This window comes from Panthera leo, chromosome F2, assembly GCF_018350215.1.
Source record: "Panthera leo isolate Ple1 chromosome F2, P.leo_Ple1_pat1.1, whole genome shotgun sequence".
NCBI classification, from domain to species: Eukaryota; Metazoa; Chordata; class Mammalia; order Carnivora; family Felidae; genus Panthera; species Panthera leo.
This window is the reverse complement of record NC_056695.1, coordinates 65,573,945-65,596,358: the sequence shown is the minus strand read 5'-3', so window position 1 is coordinate 65,596,358 and position 22,414 is coordinate 65,573,945. Positions and strand designations below refer to the sequence as shown.

At 41.8% G+C, this 22,414-nt stretch overlaps 1 long non-coding RNA gene across 3 annotated transcripts in view; it reads left to right on the top strand.

Moving 5' to 3' along the window:
• LOC122211048 overlaps positions 1–22,414 on the top strand; it is a 120,251-nt gene that overhangs the window by 96,655 nt on the left and 1,182 nt on the right. For all 3 annotated transcript variants that reach the window (XR_006198438.1, XR_006198437.1, XR_006198439.1), the window contains 2 exons: positions 10,932–10,990; positions 22,142–22,238. This is a non-coding gene — a long non-coding RNA (uncharacterized LOC122211048). The remainder of the gene's footprint in view (positions 1–10,931; positions 10,991–22,141; positions 22,239–22,414) is intronic.

The following is a 22,414-nucleotide window of genomic DNA, read 5'->3' as shown; positions in this document are numbered from 1 at the left end:
CTATCAGCCTATAATACTGGTGAATCTAGCTTCAGTTATGGCTCACTGTAGGTTGTGTGGCTTCATGTATGGATGGATTCAGGGGTTTAGAGTGTGTCATCCGAGTTCTCTTTTCCTCCATCACTAGGCTTTGCCTACCCCTGCTTGTTCTCGTTCTCAGATAGGCTTTTCCCCTATGGTGGCAAGAGAGCCCCAGGATTTTCAAATTCCTTTGAGCTCAGAAAAGCAGCAGTTGCCTTTCCAAATGTGCCTGCGTTCTGTCTATATATGGGAGAGACGGTGCTAGATGCCCTTTGTGTTTTTTCCAGAGATGCCCTCCAGAAGGAGGAACCCTCCTCTACTCTGCCTTGGGAGGTGCCTCTGCACGAACCGTGTCGATATTTCCTTGCCCTCTGATTTCTGGATTTGGCCAGTGTGGATTCCTGGCAGATTACCGAAGGGAGGAAAGGGAGCGAGGTCAGGGTGTTCATTCCATCTGCTCCCTCCCTGACATGTTCCCATGGGTTGGTTGTGTCCCTGAACTGAGGGTCACATCTAGCGAGTCTCTCGACGCGGCTCCCTCTGCCTCCAGATTCTATCTACTGCCCCTGCCCTGTGTGCCTTCAGGATTAAGGGTGGTACCAGCCCTCACAGCCCCTAGTCCTGGGGTACTGCGTTTCCTCATGTAGTTTCTCTACATGCTACATTTTGAAAACGGTCCTGTCTTCAAATGATTTAGAGTGTGCCGCTTTCTTCTGGGACCCTGACTGGTACAGTAAGCAATGTAAGTGTGTAGAGACCACTGATGTGAGTTGGGCATCAGCGTCCAGATGCTTCTTTCCTTAGCACTTTCCCCAGCTTAGCGGTTCCTCCACCCCACTCCCCTTTGCATGGACAGCTTGCCTGTTGTGTAAGGTTAATATTTCTGTCTCTTGCACTCACCTGGAGGCAGCAGCTGCAGTAATTGCAATCTCTTACATTTGTAAAATGTTTTGAGATTAGGGAGACACTTTCTCAAATAACCTTGGAACAGTTTGGTGGCATAGGTGTTAAGGTCTATATATTAGATACATGGAAAGTACAGTTCAGATGCGTTTAGTGGATCACCCAGGTCACAGCTAGTAGTGGTCCGGCTGGACTCTAATCCTGGGTCTGTCTAATGTGTAGTGAACAAGGGGGCATAGCCCCAGTTTTGCTGTTTCTTTCAGCTGAAAATCATTTTCAAAGAAAAATTTTCAATTTGTTTAACTAGTGTTTTCTCTGCTTTTATTTGTTTGAGCACTTAGTCACTTACAGAATATTGTAGGGGCACCTGGATGGCTCAGCGGTTAATTCTCTGACTGTGGAATTCCACTCAGGTCATGATCTCATGGTTTATGGGTTCGAGCCCCACATTGGGCTTTGCACTGGCAGAGAATCCCTGCTTGGGGTTCTCTCTCCATCTCTCTCTGCCCCTCCCCCACTCATGCTCGCTCTCTCAAAGTAAATAAATAAAATCTTTAAAAAACAGAATATCATAGATTTGGTGCCTTATAAACAAGAGATGTGTTTCTCACAGTTCTGAAGGCTGGGAAGTCCAAGATCAAGGGGCTGACAGATACATTGTCTGGTGAGAGTCCTCTTCCTGGTTCATAGCTGTCTTTTCACTGTGTCCTCACCTAGGAAGTCTGGCCTTCTCATCTCATTGATGAGGGCACTGATCTCATTCATGAGGGCTCTACCCTCATGATGTAATAAGCTCCCAGAGGCCCCACCCAAATACCGTCACATTAAGGATTAAGTTTTAGCATATGAGTTTTAGGGCAGAGGGACACAGATATTCAGTTTATAGCGAGCACAGAGAAAATTGTCCGTTCTCTCAATGTATTTATTAATAACAACAGTTTTCTGGGACAGACCAGTTTAGGAAATACTGGTCTAGATGATACGGAAGAGCGTCGTTTAGTGTGGTAACCACTAGCCACGTGTGGGCTATCAAGCACCTGAAACATGGTTGGTCTGAAGCGAGATGTGCAGTGAGGATAAAATGCACACTTGGATTTTGAGGCCTCAGTATGAAGAGTAAGATTTTTCATTAATAATTTTTATATTGATTATAGGTTGAGGTGATAATATTTTTGATATGTCGGAATAAATAATATCTACTATTGAAATTGTTTGCTCCTGTTTCTTTTTACTTTTTAAAATGTGGCTACTGGAAAATTTCAATCACGTATGTGGCTCGTATCCACGGCTCACCCTGCATTTCTACAGGACAGCGCCCGCACAGAGTAGCTTGAAACACCCCTTGCTCCCCATGGCTGAGCCTCATTCTCTGCCTCCGCTGCCTCCCAGGTCTCATCTCTCAGCACTCCCCCTTGCTGTCTCTGTTGCAGCCACAGTATTCCTCAAATATCCTGAGAATGTCTTCTAGGACCTTTGCATTTACCATTCTCTCTGGAATGTTCTTCTCCACCTTACCCTCATTGCTGAATTCTTGTCTTCATGCATCTGCTCATATATTGCCTTATTAGAAAGATCCTTATTGTTTTATTTTAAATATAGGTTTTATTATTATTCAGGTGTGGTGAAATCAACAGATCAGGAGACACTTGCCATTGAAAAGAAGTTTTGTTATCGCTTTCAAGAGGAAGGGGCATGCCATGCCATACAAGGCCGCTTGGGAATCATGAGGGTGGGTAGGAGACAGGGGGAGTAGGGGAAATGTGAGCCAGAACCTTTATTGTGGTTTCCATGGGAAGGAACAGGTGAGGCAAGGTCATCAGGTTTAGGATTGGCTAGTTTGAATAATTTCAGCAGGCTCTGGAGTGTGGGGGCTCTCCCCGATTGTCTGGTACCTGAGTGGGGTGGGGGTGGGGAGGCGAGCCTGTGGGCTCTGGATGAGTGAGTTTGCATATGAAAGGCATGCCCCTGGGCCAGTCCCTTACTGTGTCCAGGAATTGGCTAGACTGGGAAAGAACAGTCTCTCCAGGGTCAACCAGGCTCCAAATTGTCAAGTATTAGAAACACAGAAAATAAAAAGACATGATTAATACACCTATTACTTTTCATACACATTTATTTTCTTTTTTAGGACTAATTTCTACCTAACATATTTTATATTTATTTATTTATTGCCTGTCTCCTCCACGGATGTGTCAACCCCTTGAGAAAGGATGTAGTGCTTGTGTGTGTTTTTACTGCTTTGCTCTCATCACCTAGAAGAGTCCTTGGCACATGGCAGGAACTCAATAAATATCTTCGAAACAAAGGAGGAATGGATGGATAGATGATTCAGTTGAGGGACTTCTTCCTACTGGACCCAGATGCTACCTCCGAATCCTCTTCCATGCACACCAACCCCAGGCAGCCATGACCAATCAGCATTGGCATTCTAGCTGGCGCCCGTTCACCACAGCTGCAGAGAAATACTTCTCTCCATTGCCTCGGCAGGGCATATTTCTCCTGAAAGAGAATCTTAAATACATTCGCTGTGGTGGATTTTCTCTCAAGATGGCTGCTAGTAGGTCCTCTCTTTTATCTCTGCACATATTTCTCCTTCTACTTAGATATGGAGTCTAATTCTCTTATAGAACCTGGGCTGGCCTGTGATTTGCTTTCACCAATGGAATGTGGCAGAAGAGATATTGTGCTAGCTCTGGGACTAGCCCTTAGGAGAGCTGGTTGCTGCTACTTGCATTCACTTAGAACGAGCCACCATGCTGTAAGGAAGTCTAGGCTATATCCTCTTGGAGACGGAGGACATGTGTGGAGATACTGGAGGCTGAAATTCCACACACAAATACCAACCACCTAACAAACTACTGCCGCCCCACAGCCAACAGCCAGCGTTAAGGTCCAGACTCTTGAGAGAGGCCTCTGGGAACTTCCAAATCAACCCAGACATCATACTGATGCCTGAGTGATGCTAGAGAAACATGGCATGGAGCAGAAGCACTGCCAGTCAAAGCATGGATCACAAGAAATAATCAACTGTGGTGGTTCTACCCCACTAAGTTGTGAAGCATGCTGTCATACAGCAAACGATAATTGATAAACCCATCTTATCCCACGACCCCATCCTCTGCTGATGATCACCTTGCTCTCGGCCCAGGCAACTGGCCTGCATTGTCATGCCGCTACCATGATAATATGATCTTCTTCCACTCCAAGGCAGCAACTTGGTCTGCTGTGGAGGCCAGAGTTGAGGGTTTGTATTCATGGGGTCTCACCCCTGGCTTGCTGAGCAGTTCTGGGAAAGGTGCTAACAGAGATGGAGACTGGAGCTTTAGAGTCAGGCCAGCCTGAGATCCAGTCACTGCTCGGCTGCTTCCCGGCTTCTGAGGGGCCACATGGTTATTTACATCTCTGAGCCTCAGTTTCCTTTTCTATAGATGAGGATGGTCACGCTTACTTTGCTGGGCTTTTCTGAAGGTTCAAGGTGAACCTTGTGTGTGGAGTATCTGGCACAGAGATGGAAAACAACCAGCCCAAACAAAACTCACCCTCCACATTTCCCCATGTAAGGCTTTGTCTCTCTTTCAGAAAAGCTAGGAATTTCCAGTCAAGCACAGGGAGGAGAATGGAGACCTGTATTCAAACTTGTGAGGACTTTGAACATTGGCCCCCCAGGAAGTTCTTTCAGAGGCTTTGTTGTAGCAACAAGCCAACAACAGCAGCCCACTCCCAGGAAGTCCTGCTCCCTGGGCCCTGCAGCAGGGCTCCTGCACAATAGAGGCCTGTCTGCTGATTGCCATGACAGTGACACAAGGCTTTGAAAAGCATATCTCATTGCCTGTGGAGACTCTTTTCAAATGCTCTCTCAGGGCAGACTGTTTTGTAATAAGACAATGAAATCCAAATTTACTAGTTACCGTATTTGGGGGTTAAGAAGGGAGACAAAAGTTCTCCAATTAATTGTTCATCCTAGGCCATTTTATTCCTGTAAACATTGTCTTCCCTCAATAAGACCAGTACTGCAAGGAAGTGGCTATGTGGATGCTGACAAGCTAAAAGTGAGGGCTGGCTGGAATTCATGGTTAAGAAATAGGAGCTGTCAAGTTGGCTTTCCTCTTGTGAAGCCGATCCAGCCCAGGATCCAAGGATGGGCTAGTATAGACAGGCCTGACTTCATAAAACAGACACGGGGATTAGAAGGTGCCCAGAGTCTGTGGGTACAGGGATGAGGCCAAACTGCCATCCCTTTAGCTCTCCTAGGCAAAGTACAGATATCCAACAGATATGCATGGGAATAGCACACAAGACAGTGTCTGTTCCACTTGGCCAGGGTTCCATTCTCATTGGTAGGCTGGTTGTTCAATGCTGTGAGTATAGCCTCTACTGAAGGGCACCTGTAGATGGAAAGCAGGACTGAATCAGATTCCTTCTACTTGGCTTTAGGACAGCTATCTGCAGGTACGATTCTGTTGCTCCCAACTAGCTTGTTTTCTTGAAACTTTCCTTGGAGGGAAGCAGAAAAAGTGGTTAGAGGAATGAGCGTTTTGGCTGGGAATAATCATAAGAGTATTTTATCTTGTAGATCTGTGATCTCCAAGTTCAAATAAGGAAAAAAGCATTAATGAGGATGGTGGAGGCTGTTTTCCCAATATCTAGTTTATCCTTTTCTCTCAGTGAAGAACTTCTAAATTTTATCTTGGCTCATGACTCCTTCAGAATAAAGACTCCCTTATTTCTGGGTGGGATCAGCCAGGGTGCCAGCGAGAAATAAATATATGACACCTTCATATTGGGGAATTGGCCAAATTAATAAAGTGACTATTTGTTACAAAGTTGCGCGTAGGAGTTTTGGAAACTCAGAGGAGCATATGCAGACAACTAGTGCCACTCCTAGGTTACCAAACCTAGAGAAAATCACCATGGAGAGGGATGATTGACAGGAGCCATGACCTTTGGGAGAGGCGGTGGCTATCATGAGGGAGGAGTGATGGTGGGAGTGGTCTGTCCTGGCAGGCAGAGTGTGTTATCATTGGCATTGTTTAGAATTGTGCACAGTCATAATAAAAAGTTGACCTTTAGTTGGTTTTACTATGGCTTTTATATTCCCTACAGACAGTGTACCCTTTAGTGTTTGCAATTCCCACTCATGCATTATATGGGAGGGAGAGAGCCAACCCCTAGCCACTTGGAAGGAAGCAAACTGGGGAAATTGCTCCCTCAACCTCTCATCTTCCACCTTATCATCTCCTAAGTGTATCTCTCATTGGCTACATTCAGCAAAAGGCAGAGAGCAAGGGAGCCCATTGATGTCATCCATTCAGGTAAACTCCTCAAGGCACAAAACAGAGTAGAAAAGGGTGGAGAGTGGATGTGATAGAGAAACAAACAGAAAATATCCAGCCCTGAAGTGAAGCTTTGACTGGATTTGCAACTCTATGAAGTGTCCTTAAAGGAGGAGGATGTGTCTGCTTATCTCTCTGTTTCCTACTGTGAACTCAGAAATTGTGGCTGGAACTGGAACAGAAGTCTTAAGAGTGCAAGATAAAAGTACATGTTGCAGATAACAGAACAATCAGCCAGAAGGAACTTAGGAGGGCCTACCAATTATGGAGGCTCCACACATGCCTTTGTTCACATGAAAAGGAGATACACTTCTATTTTGTTTAGTCCACTGTTTTTCTAATCTTACCCATTGTGATGAGTTCCTTCTAGTTATTTAAAAACTTCTAAATGCTACCTGTAGATAAAATCATATGAAGCCACTGCTGGCCCCTGATTTTGGTGTATGATGTTAATATTTGCAGAACAGAAAGGTCTCATCTGTATTTTCTCAAAAGGAAAGATAAAGGATTTGAAGATACTGAACTTTGGAATAGGAAGCCAGAGTCTTACCTGTGTGGGACTGTGGGTTCTGGCATAAAGGAGACTCCCCATGGGTCCCCCACTGCTATTCTTTTTCTTAGGAATTTTAGGACACATTTGATGTTTTATGGAACTGCCAGCTGCCTTGAATAGAGGAAATAGATAAGAGGAATATGCCTGCATAGTGGGAATTCAGCTAGTGTGGTGTAGAATGTCATTTAATATCCTTTTGGTGATCAGTAACAGAATAATCAAATAAAAGTGGTTAATGTAGATAAGTTTATTATCTCATGTAATGAGAAATTTGGAAGAGGATGAGAAATTTTGAGGATGGCTGATTCAGAAGCTCAGTGATGTCAAGGTTCTGGATCAGCTTCTCTCCCATTGTGTTGACTTCCCCTCTCAGTAAAAAAGATGGCTGACTAAGCTCCAAATGTCCATCTTCCAATAACAACATCAAAGTCGAAGGAAGGAAGGAAGGAAAGAAGGAAGGAAAAGAACATTTGTTCCTGTGTTTCTTTCTCTTAGGAAGGAACATCTCTCCTAAAATACTGCTTCCCTTATCCCTCTGCAGATTTTTTTTTCAATTGCCATAGTCTAGATCTTGTCACGTGGCCACTACCTTAACAGTCACTGGAAGAGAGGAAAGGGGTTACAATGGCTGGAGTAGGCCAATCATGATCCATCCATCTGGAACCATCTTCCCTGAGTATACCAGTGCCTCATACCAGCACCAAACTGGAGTCCTATTAACAAGGGAGAAGGGGAGAATGGCTAGCATAGGCAAGCACAGATGGAAGGAAGTAGAAGGACTATTTAGAAAAGAAAGAAAAAAGAGATACAACAGATGATTGAACTACAAAAAGTTAAGTCACATTTTAGGCTAAAGTTAACTGAACAGAAGTTTAGAGTCTGGGCCATGCTTAGGGGACAGAAGGTTGATCTCCATGACTGAAAGGAACTAGTGGATGGTGACTTAGAAGAGGGGAATTATGAAAAAAGCAGAGGTCAATTATTGATGCTCTGCTTCCATACCTTGGCCCTAGCAAGATGAACTGCTATATTATGCAAATCAGCCAGTTAATGTTTGTATTTGTCAAGGCCCTGGTAGGAAAATAGGAAAATGATGGCTCATTCCAGTTGGACAATTGAGGACCATTTAATACAGAAACTGTTTATAAAGGTGTAAACAGGGTTTAAGGAAACAACAAGGCATACTGCAGGATCTTTGGCTACCAAGGGCGTGGAGCTATCACCATTCCCAGGAATGAAAAGGCAAAAGGGAAAAGAATGAGTACCATAACCTGGAGAGAGAGAAAGAGAGAGAGAGAGACGTAAGGAAAGAGCTGCCTGATAGGAATTGTGGCTTTTGGGAGAGGAATATAGCTAACTCACAGCAGCTTGGCAGAGGGGATGTCAGGAGACTAAACAGCCCAACCTCATTCTCTTCTGTGTCTGATATTATGATCCCCCCGACTTTCAACTTTGGTTGAACAAAACTGGAAGCTAAGAGCAAGGGAACATGTTGATACAGTTGATAGAGGATTTTTGGAGGGGGGGCAAAGTAGAAGGGTTGAGAGTGGATCTTGAGGTACAAATGGGCAATGTAGAAGATACTCTAATCATTAGAGTAGAGAAATCAATTTTGAGCAATATGTCTCTTTTAGTATGGATAATAAAAATAATATGAATAGTAACAGTGGATAGTAATAATAGTAGTATATTTTTACTACAAATTTTGCTAGATGAAGCTTGAGACTTAGAGGGCTTACTCATCCAAGTTAACACATCTTGGGATTCCCACACAAATCTGTGAGAGCTTTCTCCATTTCCATCAGAGGCTGGAGGATGACCATGGCAAGGCTTTCCTGGCATGATGAATCGGCATCAGTTGCCTTTAGCTGTTAAGAATGTAGGAGGAACAAGTGATAAAATGAGGACCTTCTTCCCTGTTGTTAATTCTTACTTTGGGGACTCTGGAGCCTGGGAGGAAGCTCACCCTTCCCTTTGAGTCCTCTTGTGTTCTGACAGCAGGCTTCTATCATTGTGTATCTCATATTATGAGACTATCCTTTGATTGTTAGCACCAATAGCCATTCTGGTGACCTCTTCAGAGGAAAGCTTTCATCTTCAAGCATAAAGCCTGACTATAGGGACTGGTTTGGTATGCACTATTATGCTTACCACTCTCCCCCACCTCTCAACCTCCTTCCCAAACTGGTAGCCTTACACATGTTCCAGAGCAGTGATTTCATGATAGGGCAAATCACTGGACTGCTAAACAGGAAAGAAGCTGGGCTCCAGGACAGGAGATGGTGGCTCACGGTGGTGGCTTAATGAACCTGGAGATGTGTTTATGGTTCTGTCCCTCACTGCTTCTTACAGAAGAGATATTTTTTTATGTGATGTGCATATTGGTGTTTTGAGAGGACCCCTCAGCTCCATCTCAAATCTGGTGCCTGAAATACTGTGGTTCATGATACATTCCTTTAAAGCAGTTTGATGTATCACAATTATAATACTAGCTACTCTTTTCCCCACAGGTACTATATTGTATACACCATCTCATTTAATATCTATGGCAAATGATACTGAGGCTTTTAGGAGTCCAAAGTCACATGGCTGGTAGTTGGTAGAGCTGGAGTTTTAAATTGGCTTGATTCAAAATCCAGCTCTCTGCTACATTTTATTCAGCATGGTTTTAAGTAAGATAGGTTTGAAGTAAGATTGGATTTGATACCCAATTCACACATATACAAGTATATAACCTGTGGGATCTCCAGAAAATTATTATTTCTAAGCCTCAATTTCTTCATTTCAAATGTGGGAGCTATGTGAAGAGGCAACAGCACAGAACAGACAAGCTAGTTAAACTTGATCTTTTTTTGTAATGTTTCTAAAATCATTCCTGGAAGGTGGGAATGATTTAAGAGTCCTTTCTTGGTCGATAGCACCATAATCAGATTCTCTCCTGATGGGGTGGGGGCGGGGCGGGTAGAATATTGACATTGGGGAAGAAGTCCTGGTCTTGAAATAGTAGGAGTGGATTTTATTAACCACTTGTTGTTGTGCAAGACCCTTAACCACTCTGATACACTCTGTTTCTTTATCTGCAACATATACACCTATTCTGTAAACCTACACAATACTGTTGAGAGTCTCGATTGATTAAATGATAAAATGCCATGGTTTAAATTATTATATGTTAGATCATGCCATTTGTTATGTCATCATTATTTATTTCATCATGAAGAAACAGAATCTTTACAGGCAGAACTAATTTGTGACCTGGGAAGCATGTTTCTTTCTTCTTTACCTGGTGGTCACATTCCCATTGAGTTATATAGAGGTATTTGACTTTGATACATTACTATTTTACCACCTTATTTGCCTTTTAAAAATTTTAAGATAGGATCCAGTGAAGAGTTAGCTATCATAGAGCATTTAAATGATAATATAGTTCATAAAAATAATTTTTATAAATTTGTATGAAACATAAGCCAATTAGAAGTATTGATAAATACATGATGAATTGCTTTAATCTGTTACATATGGCACATAGAGGCAGGTATATCTGTAATCCACTGATTCAGTTCTTCCCTGAGCTTGGATGAGCTTCCCTGAGCCAGCATGGTGACTTTCCCCTTTCCAGTATAACTGTTTCTGGCGTGCTAGTGTGGTTGATAGTGAACAGGTGGTAGAGGAGTGAGGGAACCATAGGGACGATGATACAGGGCCCATGGCTCCCACTATGGAAACCCACAGTGAAGGAGAGTCTTAGGGTAGTCATCTTTATCCCAATCTGAGTGTCACTGAAGCTCCATTTCATTGATAAGAAAAATGAGGCAAACACATAATCTGATCTCTATTATGTTGCCTAGAACCAGAAGCACCAAGAGCCCATCTGTGTATTTTTCACTAGACAATGAGACTCCTGGACATTCTAGAGAAAGTCAGATATGTATGTGCCATGTAAGTATAGCCAAACAAACAAACAAAACCAATGATGAATTTTTAAGAGAGTGATTATAGGTCTTTTAGGTGAATTTCCAAACTACAGCTTTTCATTGCTTGCCCCAAATGTATCTTTTAGTGTGTCCATTTGAATGCAGGGCTGAAATTAGTAAATCGTTTCTTATCTTTCTGTATTTCAGGAATACAAAAAGTATACTTTGAACAGCCACTATTGGAGACAAGAAAGCCACTTCTCAAGGTAGGATCTGTGCAATATTAAAATTATCTTACGTTTTTGTGGGTAGAATTACTGTGCTTGGTTATAAGAATGGGACAAACTAGAATAAAGATCATTAGGCCATCCCAGTAGATTTGGGAAGTATTTGCAAAATGTCCTTTAAGATATGTTTCGTCTATAATAGACTTACATCTTGAAGGAGGAGTAGGCAGTTTAGCTGATTTGCTTTATTCTCATCCATGGTTTTGATGATCAGACTAAGAAGAAACAGAGGGAAAAGCTAATTAGAGGCCTTTGGGGTTTGCTAATTCAGGCTGGAAAGTACCCAAACCTCCGCCAACTCTTTAATTTAAATTGCATGTTCTCCTTTTGTTATAAAATTTGATGTAAAGCTTTCCAAAATAAGGGAGGAACCCAAATGAAGTTTAAATAAAGTTCATGTAAGTTTTAACACTCCACTGCTGTACCTGTCAGATTCCCACCGATGAGATTTGAGGTTTGTTCCAAATTCAAAGTGGTGAGCTAGAGATAAATCCTGTCTACTTTCACACCTCCTATAAAAATAGAGAGTAATGGCTGGTTGATGATGGCTTTTTCCTTAAAAAAATTTTTTTTTGAACTGATTGAATGCAAGCGTTCTTAGCCCAATCAAAGCTGTACGTCCTTTTGAAAACTACAACAATTCCAAAGCACATGGAGAATTTTTGAAACAGTGGGACTCTATAAGAAATTGTTTGGTAGATTGGTTCACTCACTCATTCTCTCATTCATTCATTAATTCATGGTACTGTGATGAAATAGTTCAAAGTATAAACTTTTTAATCATCCATCCAAATTTCAGATTCCAACTTTGCTAAATATAGGGCCTTATTTAGAAAGAACAAAACTCTTTGAGCCTTTGTTTCCTGAGTGGTAAAATGGAGATAATTATAGTAATACCTACTTCATAGTTTGTTTAGCAGATGGAGTGAGTTCCAAGCATAAAGTTAGTGCTCAATAAACAATAACTTAAAAAGTCCATCGATCTACCCATCCATCTATGCATCCATCCATCCACCCATCTGTCTATCCACCCATCCATCCATCCATCCATCCATCCATCCATTTATCCATTCATCCATTCATCCACCCATCCTCATATCTGTCAAGTATTTCCTGAAAACCTCCCATGAGCCTGACCTTGATCTCGGTACTTGGAATATGGTGCTTGATGTTCAGTTCTTTCAGTCTGTTTGTATACAGACAATTATAATACAGCATGCTTAGTGGTGTGACAAACATTAAGTATAGAGAAAGCTCATCTAATTCACCTGGGGAAGATAGTGTTGACCTCCTCTCTCCTCCTCAGGGAAGAGAGACTTACAAGCTGTTCAGAAGAGCACACAGGATTAGGGATGGAGACTTATTTTGGATTAATACAAGAGAGGTCTTTCTGGCAGAGATGCTGGGAGATGGAATAGGAGGCCATGGGAAGCAGTGGTTCTTGTCACTAGAAGAGGAATCTAGTAAAAGCTGGGAGATCAGAGATGTTCAAGAGGGGCCTCCAGCACTTGAATAAGAGATTGAGTAGATGGCTTTTCAAATACATTAGAATTCTGAGAATCTATGGTTCTTAAGGGATATAGAAGTACTTAGATGAGCTTCTTTGGGATGGCTAAATCAGAATGAGGTCTGGCCAGTCTGGGCAATGCAGTTGCCTTGGTAATCCAGGATGACCATGATGGTGACATGTTCACGCTGTGATATAAGTACTTTTAATTTATTTTTATTTTGAAAAGTAAGATCCATGAATGCATTTTAATCATAGAAAAATTAACGTGCTTTCAAAGCATAGAGAATAAAAGTAAAGTCTTTTTTCTTTTCCCTTTGCTCTTCTTTCTGCCTTATGCACCATTTCACAGGGCTCCCCAGCTAATTCCTGCCACAGAGATGGGGACTTTACCTTTCATTATCTATTCTTCCATACTTGTTTTCATTAGTTTCTGTGCCTACATTTGTAAATATACACACATTTAGTTTTTCAAGAACCATGAGTATATTCATTCTATAAATACTACTCATTAGTGTTTTTCATTCAGCACTAATTGTAGTGATACATATAAATGTACATAGGATGATACATATAAATGTTCCTCATTTTATTTTATTTATTTTCTTAAAGTGTTCATTTATTTTGAGAGAGACAGAGACAGTGTGAGTGGGGGAGGGGCAGAGAGAGAGAGGGAGACAGAGAATCCCAAGCAGGCTCTGCACTGTCTCAGCATGGAGCCTGATGTGGGGCTCAAACCCAGGAAACCGTGAGATCATGACCTGAGCTGAAACCAAGGGTTGGATGATTAACTGACCGAGCCACCCAGGTGCCCCTAAATGTTCTTCATTTTTTGTTGTTCTTGTTGTTCTTCATTTTAAAAGGTAGTTTCTTCTCAAGGCTGCACTGCATTCCATAGTGTAGCTGTAACATGACTGTAACATGAGTTATAAGTATTTCCATTGTTTTTATCTTATTGCTGTTGTAAATGATGCTGCAGCAAACATCCTTATGTATACATTTATGTGCCCAAGTGAAAGTATTTTGGTAGGATGGATTTTACAGATTCTCTGAGGTTGAATTACTCATCTTACAGGATCGACCTTGTAAATTCTGATGAATAACGTCAAGCACTCTTGCAGAATATTGAAGTAGTTTATATTTTCACCAACAGTGAAAGAAACTGACCTTTTCTCGGGTGCCTGGGTGGCTCAGTCGGTTACGAGTCCGACTCTTGGTTTAGGCTCAGGTCATGATCTCACGGTGTGTGAGTTCGAGCCCCTCATCAGGCTTTGTGCTGACAGTGCAGAGCCTGCTTGGGATTCTCTCTCTCTCTCCCTCTCTCTCTGCCCCTCCCTCACTCACTCTCTCTGTCTGTCTCTCAAAAACAAATAAATAAAACTTAAAAAAAGGAAGTGACCTTTTCTTTACAATATTTGTGAAAATAATATTGAAGAAAACCAGAATATGTCACCCCAAAATATGCCTCTTTGACATAAAAATTTGTTTGAGCTGAAGGCAATTAAAAGGGAGCAAAGCTCCCCTTTGTGTAGAGGCAAGATATAAACTCTCCTTTTACTGGAGACAGGTTCTTATAGTCCAGAGAGCGCACCAGAGGAATCTGCAAACAAACTTTACTTCATTCGTTTCCTCCCACATATTCACCATCCCACAGTTTGTCATTGGGGAAGCCTAAAACTTGGACCTATCATTTCCCTACACATTATTGTTTTTAGTTGAAGATACTATATATGCTGAAATCCTGGGCTGCCTCTTTGAGTTCCTCTAAGTTCCTCCCAGGAGATGTGCACTGCATGAGTTAATAAATGTTTTTCTCTTGTTGATTTGTCACTTCGTTAAAGAGCCCCAGCTTAAAAACTTAAGATGGGTGGAGCTGAAGTTTTGCCTCCCCTACGGTATATTAATCTTTTATTTTTTTGGTCCATCTATTAGGTAAAAAGAGTTTCTAATTGTTTGAATTTAAATTTGTATGATTACTAATAAGGCTGATTATCTTTTAATGTATTAGCTGGCAGTTGGTACACTTGCGAATTACCTCTTCGGATAGTTTGCCTATAAGTACGCATGAGAAACACTTTATTATGGATATTCATCTCTTGTGTGTGTATACATATATGGCGAATATTTTAGTACAATGAATTATTTTATGAGTATATTTTAGTCTTTTCCTCTGGTTTCTGGATTTCAAATGTTGATTTTTGACATGTGCAATAACTGTTGTGTCGTTGTTGAACTATGAAGTCAATACATGTGCAAGGAAATATAACACATCATGATTTTCTTTGTTTTTAATCTCCTTTTCTACCACTTTCCTTCATACTCTGTACTTTTAAGCTGCAGGGCACGACATGCTTTCCACAAATGCTATGATTTATGAATGTCTGTGCCTGGCAATAGCACAGGATATTTTCCCCTCAGGAATATCTTTCTTATATCCCACACTGGGTACTTCTACTCATCCCTTCGGACCCCAGTCCCACGGCACTTCTTTCGGTGAAAACCACCATAGCTACTCTGGGAAACGAGGAAGAGAAATAATCCCCTCGTTTGGTTGCTAGGGTTACATGACAGAAAACAGGTAAAGTAGGAGACTGGGGTCATGGAAATTTCAGTAATTGTGTGTTGCCTCTCAGAGGAGTAGTGCTATTGCACTGAAACTGTATTATTGCTTATGTAAGTTACTGAATTTTCTGCTTCATTGTGAATTCCTGGTGTAGCGAGTTATAATTTTCTTCTTCAGCCTGTCATGGGTATTCAATATGTGCTCAAAGATTTCTCACTGAGATTGGTATGGGGTGGCCATATTGGTATATATGGTCTTTGAAAAATAATGCATTTCCCCTCCTTTTTTCTCTTTTCTCAAATATGAGCTGCTATCAAATTTAGAGAATACATTTTGGGCAATTACAGTATTTTCTTATTCTCACGCACCGGGAAATCTCTGTTACCATTGCTTCCTTTACTTAATTCCTCTTCTGTGTTTTTGCCTAAGTGTCAGATTTTGGAGTGTGCGCACTTTTATGAGTGTCTTCAAACATTTCATAAGTATAGTATACCTTTTAAGTATATAAATTGAAAGATGGGTATTCCCTGATGGTTTTGATATGCCCCGATTCGAAAGACCCCCGAAAACAAACCACCAGAGTCCAGAGTCAAAGCCAAGCGGCAAGGGTCGTTTATTGCAGGTTCGAACCCGGTCCTCCGCGCACTCCTTGCCGGTGACGCCAAGAGGCCCCGAGTAAGGATCTTACAGCTTCTTTTATAGACAGGCACAAACAAGTTAGGGATTTTTTTAGAGGTTACAGAGCTGTTGTTGGTTAACATTTAAATTTGAACGCTCAGCAGAACTCGATTGGTTCCCGCCTTTATTTCAAACCATTCAGCAGAACTTGATTGGTTCCCGCCTTTATGTCAGACTACAACTGGGCACGCCCTGGCTGGTTTCGGGAACGGCGGGGGGAGGGGAAAGATCTTTTCTTTGCAGTTGTGAGTACACCTGGTAATTTTTCTCTTAGCCTCTCAGTTTCTGTCTATATTATCATTTATTTATATCTCAGATAATTTCATTAAGGTGTCTGTTACTTGGAGAACAAATAATAGCAAAAATATAAAATGGAAATTGAAAATTAACCCCCCGCCCCCAAAATCACAGTTCCAAGGGCATGGTGATACCACAAGCATGCATACTTCATGGGATATTGTATTTGAAATAATTGAACTTCGGATCTGGTTCTGAGCTTTTCTGCAGCTAGGGTGAAAAAGAGAAACAAGATTACTTACAAAATGTTTATTGTTTTAAATAAAAAAACGTTGAAAAAAAAAAAATTTTTAAACTATCCCTTGTACTGATCCTGTCTTTAAATGCCTGTTCCTACCGACAAATCCACACTGCCTGCGAACATTTAATCTCAGCTTGTTTGCTGTGTTTTGGCTACATACTGTCAACCAGATTGAAAGCTTCTCAAGAGTAAGGACCTGCCTTCCCTTTTTTGGAATCCCCCAGGGTAAATGATTAGCAATCTGATGTTGAAGGATTAGTGTTAAAATGGCAAAATGTGGCAATGTCCCAGAGTGTGTGATTTCAGGAGGAGATGGGGGTTAGGGAGGAGCAGAGTGCTGCATCCGAAACTCGGGTCTGTGTGACCCCATAGCATGTATTTTTAACCACTTCTTGAGCTAGCTCTGGTGTCCCCATAGCTTGACTCATGTCAGTCCGTCAGAATGGAGAAGGTTCCAGAGCTTGGTTTTAGACTATGCTGTTGTTGTTGTTGTTTTTAATTGCAACACTGGTCTTTTTGCTTTAGGTTTTAGTGCCGAAAGAGTAGGTCAACTCATCCATGGTCGCTGTCTGTGAGTTTACCTGACAACCTGAGTTGCTACAGTTGCAGCCATTGGATAAGGCAGAGGATTTTCCTTCATGCTGCCTTTCTTTTCTCTAAGATTTTTTCTATGAAAATGCCATGTGGTCTCAATCAGCTTTTCTCCTTTGCACCTTTGGTTTAATAGGCTTCTGGCATTTGGGTGTGCCTGAAACACTGGCCTTTTTTCGACATTAAAAAACATGTATGTAAAATATAAAAAGAAATAAAGACAGAATTAATATCCTGTATTTTTGAGACACAGTGACTAATTAGAATGACACAGGCCTATGGAGGGTTTACTGTAGCTAATCTTTAGCAGGTGTGTTTGCTGCCAGATGACAACATTTTTCTCAGAAGGAAGGTAGGATCAAAATGTGCTGGTTTGTCAGCAAAATAGACCTAAGTGATGCAAGCCGTCACACAATGGAGACATCCTAGTCCTTCACGGTCTGAGATAGAAATTATGAGGCACCTATAGCTATTTACATTTAAATGATTAAAATTAAATAGAATAAAAAATTCAGTTTCTCACCCTAGCCACATTCTAAGTACTTAGTTGTCACATACAGACTGTGGGGGCAGCGCAGATACAGACCATTTCTGTCCCTGTGGAACGTTCTATTGGACAGCAAGAACCAGATTGAAATAGGTAAGGAATGTTGGGGTGGTGAGACAGAACGAGGTAAGAATTCTACGTCTGCCACTTAAGAGCTGGGTGGCCACGCACATGATTTAATCTCACTCTGCCCCCATATCTCTCTTTATAAAATGAAGAAAATATTGCTTGGTGCGTAGGGATTCAGTGATAGCCATATACTTGCTGCATTTAGCAGTGTTTCCTCTTCTGAGAGACCTCCCCCAATGAACCCGTCAAATGTGGCCACCACCTGTTATTCTTCAACAACAGCAGAGCATGCTACCTCAAAACATACCACTCTGGTATATCGATTGAGTGTAGGCACTTAACAAACAGCCAGTGCAGGCACAGGTTTTCTCTGAACTCTGCTCACCTACCTACAGACAGATCCTCCAAAGGATCTTGATTGTTACAAATCCTCTCTCTAGGAGGTTCATCAACCAGGGAAGGTTGACTGATAGGAGAGGAGTTTAGAAGTCAACGCCACACCCAAACTTTGACAGAAACTATCATACCTCCCATCTATTCTAAGGCCCCATTTATCTTTCCTAAACATTGTTTCTTCTCCTCTAAAAAGTTTATATCCTGCTCTCCTTTCCCCATGAAGATGGTATTTAAGTCTGAATTCTAAGCCACGTCAAGGAGTTAGTCCCTGGGTATTTCTCATGTATACTTTGATTTGCTTTTGTAAGTCTGTCTTTTATTACAGGGGTGTCAAATAAGAACTGACAAGGGTAGAGGGAAAGTTCTTTTCCTCCCCTACACTACCCTATCCTTTTCATCAGAGGGCTTACCATTATCTGAAACGAGTGAGTCCTATCTCTCTCATCTGTCTGTCCATCTCACTGTTTATTGTATCTTGTCACCACCCCCCATAATGTGGTAGAGTCCCTCCCTGAGGAATGTGGTGGAAGTCTCCTCAGAACAAAGGAAGCAACGTGGCTCAATCAGCTCCTATAACGTATGCATAGCTCTGACACGATTCTATAACTTGGACTGTGTCCAGTCAGACTATATGTCACCATATAGGGGAGACAAAAAAGTAGAAATTGTATAAAAGGCTACACCCCGCTGTGGTCAGGGCTCAGGTTTTTGGGTATGAACCCACTGAGCCCGTACCAGCACAATGAATGAACTTGTTTCCTGGACAGAAAAGCCTCAGTGTCCTGTCTCCCTGTGCTAGAATCCTGCTACAATTACACATACACACTGTGGTTTTTATGAAACTCCAACTAATTCTCCAATTCCTTGATACCAACTGGTATCTAATAATTTAATTCATTTCTGACACTAACTAGCTGGAGTAAATGCGGACCCCCACAAGTTAAGGGCTCAGTCCTATGAGGCTGTTTCTATTTCAGATGAGAGCTGAAAATTGGGTTCCCAGGCTACACACACTTCTGCCTGGCTGAGTACAAATTCAGGAGTTGCTATGAGCTTCCCCTCAAGTTCAATAATTCACAGAACTCAGTAAAGTGCTTTGCTTAATAATTACTGGCTTATTATAAAGGATATGACGACTTAGGAATAGCTAAATGGAGGAGATGCATAGGCTGTGCCAGCATTGACATGTTCGCCAACCCAGAAGCTCCCTTAGCTGCATCATTTCAGAATTTTTACTGAAACTTAATTATTGTAGGCACCATTGATTAAATCATTGGCTATTGGTGATTGAACTTGATCTTCAGCAACGCCCCCCCCCCCCCCCCCCCCCCCCGGCCCCCTCCACCTTATCCTTCTGGTATGGGCTGAAATTTCTAACCTTCTAATCTTGTGGTTGATTTTTTCTGGTGACCAACCCCAATCCTGAGTCACCTCCTTAGCATAAACTCAGTTATAGTCAAAAGGGAATCATTATGAATAACAGAACACAATCCTACCACTGAGGAAATCCAAGGGTTTTGGGAATTACATGCCAGGAACCAGGGACAAAGACCAAATATTATTTTTAATTATAATACACACAACATGACAGAATGTAAACTTCATTAGGGGAGAAACTTTCTCTGCATTATGTACAGTCCCTAAGATAATATCTAGCACATAGTAGGAGATCAAGAACTATTTGTCAATATACCTAATAGCAAGCTTCTCATTATTTTGATGAGGTTTTGGAGTGGTGGGGTTTCAGAGCTGACAGTCAAGAAATAATTCTTGAGATGTCTTTGGTGCAAAAACATGATTTTATTAAAGCACAGGAATAGGACCCCTGGGCAGGAAAAGCTGCACTGGAGTTGTGAAGAGTGACTGGTTATATACTGTGGAGTTGAGGGGAGGTAAAGGCAAGAAGGAGGCCTCTGGAAAGAGTTTGATATGCTAAATAGGACTCCTAAGATACCCGAGGCCATGCTATTGTCAAGCTAAAGTTGTCCCCCCCCCCCCTTCCCAGTAAGGCATTAACATTAGGACAGTGGGGGGTTCCAGGAGAAATGGTATACTCTGTATTCACCTCAAGTATTTGTAAATGGGCTGCAGGTTATAAGGACATTTAATTTTACCTCCCATTTCCTCCTTGCGTTAGTTCCCTGCATCACTATGGAGCAGAGCGTGATATTAGGGGTTCCAGGAAACGGAGTCTGTAGGTTTCTGGAGATTAGGCTATTGATAAGACTGCTTTTTCTTATAATTTACTAAGATATTTGTAAACTGATGGAGACTTGTGTCCTGCATGACTGTGATCTCTATCAATTAACCATATGTTTTCTTTCCTTTCCTTTGTTCTTGGGCAGCCAGGAGTGCCTGAGGAATATCACACACATCCCACCTGGGGGGTGTTGTTAGCTTGTGCTTTGCTCTCAGCTTGCCTTATGCTCCTTCATCAATTTGGTTGAGGAGCAATGCAATACAGTAATTAATGGTCGTGATGCTAATTAAAGTAATAATTGTAGTAATAGTAGCCACCATTTATTGAATATTTTCTATATGCCAAGAACTTCCTAAGTGCTTTAAATACATTATAACATTTGATCCTCACAGGAAACCTATGAAGTAGGTAATACTGATGTGGAAAACAAAGTGATGTGGAAATGGCAGATAAAACTAAATTTCGTTATAACCTGCAGCTCATTGACAAATACTTGCAGTCAGCAGAGTAAAACATTTTTCCGGGAACTCTCAACTATTTTAATGTTAAAGCTTTGCTAGAGGGAAAAACAACCTTAGCCTGACAATAGCTAAGGCCTCCAGTATCTTGTGAGTCTTCTTTAGCATATGAAAATCCTTCTTTAGCATATGAAACTTCCCCTTGTCTTTACCTCCCCGACCTCCTTCATCTGTAACCAGTCACTCTTCCAGTGCAACTCTTCCTGTCTATGGGTCCTGTCCCTGTGCTTTAATAAAGTCACTTTTTTGCACCAAGACATTTCAAGAATTCTTTCTTGGCTGTCAGTTCCAAATCTCCATTACTCTGAAACCCCATCAATACTATTATCATTAACAATGAAGAAATTGAGCCTCAGAGACATGAAAAACTTACAAAAAGTCCCCTATAAGTAGTAGAGTCAAGATTCAAACCCTTATCTGGGTGTTTAATTACTTTATCTCACTAATACGTATAATTAGAAGAAAATATTTATTCTATAGAGTCAGGAATTTTTTCCCCCTCAGATTGAGGTAGAACCTATAGCAGAATTCAGAAAATATTCTCCACCTTGGATTCAGTTCCCTTTAAACTCCTGATTGTTAGGACTGCTGTTTTGACTTGCAGTTAGGCTCCTGGGGTTATAAACTAGGCTCTTCTTTCTATGGTATGCTTTTGCCTATCCGGGCCCAGGGATCAAGACATAATCAGCATATAAATTATTTGACTTCCCAAACTGTCTCTAGACTTTCAATCTTCCAAATCATCTCATTTGTGGTAAAATGAAGCCGAAGAGTCATGTAAGATGCAAGTGACTGCATCTCTGTGAGAAAGGGCAGTGGGCACCGGAAACATCCAGTGGTGCAGGCAGTGTCCTAGTGATGAGGCAGCTTGGGGCAAGCTGAGGGCAAAATACAGGCTGGCACACCCCTCCCCAGGATGAATGTGTGTGATATTCCTCGGACACTCCTGGCTACCCAAGAACAAAGGAAAGGGGTTTAAGTGCTTTCCATCCTAATGTGGGAAACTAAGGCAAATGAAAAATTAAATTCCCTTACTGCCTATAACCCATTGACAAGTCCTTGAGACTGGCAGAGTGACCTCCCTCTAGGAGCCCAGCTGCCTCAAGGATGACACTTTCCTGGGGGCAGAAGAGAACCTTAGCTTAACATTATCCCAACCTTGAGGATCCTGTAAGTCAACTTCCTTTATCTCAACTGCCCCAAGATATATGCTGGCAATCATACTCCAAGCTTATGGCCCCCTGATGTGCATCTGAGGGTCTCATAACTGAGGTTTTATTAAATGGTAATAAATAGCATTTCCCTAGCAACACCTAACCCCTCAAGGTCCTGGGAACCTTGCTTCAAAGATACTTTAGAGACTTACTCTATCACTGACCACCTTCCAACCTGAAAGTATATAATGAGTTACCCATCATGACCCCAGTGCAGTGCTTCCTGCCCATGGGTCCTATCCCCATGCTTTAATAAAATCATCTTTTTTGCACCAAAGACATCTTCAAGAATTCTTTCTTGGCTTTCAGCTCTGGGCCACCCCACCATCACCCCAAAACTTCATCACTAGGAAATGTTAAAGGATGAGAACAGAGTGTGGGAAACACCCAGGCCATTGTGGTGCAGGTAGGTGGGGCTGAGCCCCCTTTAAACCTTGCTTGTGAGTGCCCCCCACCAACCCAACGAAGAACCTTCCACAAAATTGAAGACTGTACCTCGTGCCATCAGAGTTGACTCACAAGGCTCTTTGAACAGCACAGCATGAGGAATGGGACTTATAATTACTGGACTGGCAAAGGCTG